Raw genomic sequence first — 2,999 nt, 5'->3', positions numbered from 1 at the left:
GTTGGTTAGGACTTTTGGTAGCAACAATTTGTACGAGTGACACGAAAACAATTCAACCTTTATTTATACATGTTAATCCCAGTGAGTCTCAGGGACTTATTTAGAAGAGACCTAATTTTAACAAAGAGTGATGACAGCAGTCGCCAACAAAGACAACAGTAGACAATCATATAAATTGTACAAATTGAGACAAACAAATAAAATAAATTGTATTCCATTCATCCATCCATTATCTTCTACCAGCTTCTTCCATTTTGCGTCAAGAGGGTCGCCGGTTCCAATGCCCAGCAATCACTGTGCGAGGGGTGTGGTACACCCTGGACAGGTCTCCAGTCCATCACAGGGACTCATAGAGACAAACGAGACAAACAACCATTCACTTACTCACTCACACCTAGGGACAATTTAGAGTTACCAATCAGCCTAACCTGCATGTTTTTGGTCTGTGGGAGGAAACTGGAACACCTGGAGAAAACTCACGCATGCACGGAGAGAACATGCAAACTCCACCCAGAAAGGCTCCCAGACCGGGAATTGAACCAGGGACCTGCTCGCTGACAGGCAGAAGCTCTACCAGTTGCACCACTGTGCTGCCAGAAATTCTATTAAAAAATGAAATAAAAAACAGCTGGGTTGTAAAGGGAATTAGAAAACTAAAAACAGGAACATGTCTGGATTGTTTTTTGCCATGAACTTAACAGATGTTTGAAGTCACTTAGAGAGGTCAAAGGTCGAGAGCTTCAGAGTTTTTTGCAAGATATTCCAGGAAACAGGAGTGGAGTAGGAGAAGGCTCGTTTGCCTAGTTCAATCCACACTGAGGGCATATCGCATGTAATGATGTCCTGAGAGTGCACGCTGTAGCTGCACTCATGCAGAGTCATGTAGGAGGAGATGTATGAAGGCAGCAGGCCAAGAAGTGATTTAAAGATGAAAATGTACCAGTGGGAGGGTCTATGTGAAGTTAATGGTGACCAGTTAACCAGTGAATACTGGGTGCAGTGGTGGGTATGGTAGTTACAGCCAGTTATGAATCTTAGTGCACTGTGATAGACAGCATCCAACATCTGCAGCATCCAACATCTGCAGGGTTCTTGTAGGAGCATCCATGTAAATAATGTCACCATAATCAATGGAGGGAAGGAAAGTCACAGTTACAAGGTGTTTCCTAGCATTCAGGGTTAGACAGGATTTGTTTCTGAAAAAGAAACCCAGTTTAACTTTCAGTTTCTTTACCAAGTTTTCCACATGAGGCTTAAAAGAGAGCTGCGAGTCGACCAAGATACCCAAAAATTTGTAGAAATCGACAAACTCAATAGATGCACCAATCGAGGATAAAATCAAAGGAAGAACTGCTCGGACTGACTTCCTGTTTGAAAAAAGCATCCCTTTGGTTTTGTCGGCATTTAGGACAAGTTTGAGACGGAACAAATCTGACAGGATGATGTCAAAAGCAGACTGCAAAAGCTGGAAAGCCTTAACCACTGTTTTAACTTGACAATAAACAACTGTGTCATCAGCATACAAATGTAAGGATGCATCAGGGATGGTCTGACCTACATTACCTATGTAGATTGTAAAAAGGGTGGAACCTAAGACTGAACCTTGAGGTACACCTTTGTTTACCGTTAAATAACTGGAAGAAGTACCATTATGTTGAACACATTGCCTCCGATCTGAAAGATAGTTAGAGAACCAACCAATGGTGTGTTCTGAGAAACCAGTTTCTGAGAGTTTATGACACAAGATGTTCTGATCCACAGTGTCAGAATCTTTAGACAGGTCTAAGAAAAGTGCAGCACAATAACCCTTAGCATCCAGTGCTTCAACAACGTCATTAAGAACCTTCAGTGAAGCAGTCGTTGTGCTGTGTTGTTTCCTGAAACCAGAATGATGGAGAGGTGAGATGTTAAATGAGTGTAGCAGTATAGAAATATACCTGGCTAGGGAAATGTCACTTCCTCTTAGATAAGTGGGCTGAGTGTGAGTGGGTTTTGTTTCCACTGAGGTTACAACTGTTGTCTCTATGGAATATTACCAGTGTTCTGGCTCTATAGAGGACTACTGCTGTTTGGATTCTCCAGATTATTGCACTTAATTGTCTCCAGAATCCTGTGGCTGCTTCACTGGACTTCTCCACTTCGAATTGTTTGGGCGCGGTCCCTGAGCACTCATGTCAGTGGCTTGGATAATTAAGCATGCACCTGGGTCTGGACTACAAAATTTAAAATGATTATTTGGTTTGTTAAAGTATTTCAAATTTATTTAAAAGTGTTTTATAAAAATGGAAATTAATAAATTGTTTTTCTAAATTTGCAAGCCTGTCTCAGATGTCCTAAGTATTTTAAGATCTACGAACCGGTGTGCCTTTATAAATCACACATAATTTTAATGAGAACCATTTGGTACCACCACATGAGTCCAGATAATTTTTGATTTGAGAGTTTATCAGTTTTTCTAGAACCTTGGCTAAAATGCAGAGTTTAGAGATTGGTCCATAGTTGTTCAGTGAGGGGGGGTCACCTCCCTTCAGCAAAGGAAGGACAAAGGCTGTTTTCAAGAGTCTGGATGGAGTTTTGTCTTATGGAGAGATTGAAGATGTGGGTCACAGGGACTGTGATGATATGAGCAGCCAGCCTTAAGAAGTAAGGTGGAAGTTCATCTGGACCTGCAGATTTTTTTGAGTCTAGACCTTTTAACAGATTAACCTCACTGACTGAACGGTGAAAATGAAAAGGTGTGATTAACTGAGGATTGACTTGTAGGAGGGATTTGATTTGAAGATGTTTGGTTATTAAGTGAAGTGGCTTCTAGGGTCATTTAGATCTTTGGTGGTCTGAGATAAGAAATAATTACATTTTGCGGCTTTGATGGAAGTTGTACATTTATTCTGCAGCTGTTGAAATTGCAACCAGTGTCTGAGCCAGATTTTCTCACTGCAGCCCAAAGCTGATCTCTCCTGTGCAGCAGGTCAGCTAACTCATGAGTAAACCAGGGGCTG

General features: G+C 41.4%; 1 protein-coding gene across 1 annotated transcript in view; it reads right to left on the bottom strand.

Moving 5' to 3' along the window:
- LOC119417226 (galactose-specific lectin nattectin) overlaps window positions 1–2,999 on the bottom strand; it is a gene marked incomplete at its 5' end in the record, with an annotated part of 69,988 nt that overhangs the window by 47,888 nt on the left and 19,101 nt on the right.

Source organism: Nematolebias whitei, chromosome 11 (genome assembly GCF_014905685.2).
Source record: "Nematolebias whitei isolate Nwh7 chromosome 11, NemWhi1, whole genome shotgun sequence".
Lineage (NCBI taxonomy): Eukaryota > Metazoa > Chordata > Actinopteri > Cyprinodontiformes > Rivulidae > Nematolebias > Nematolebias whitei.
This window is presented reverse-complemented; position numbering and strand designations above follow the sequence as displayed.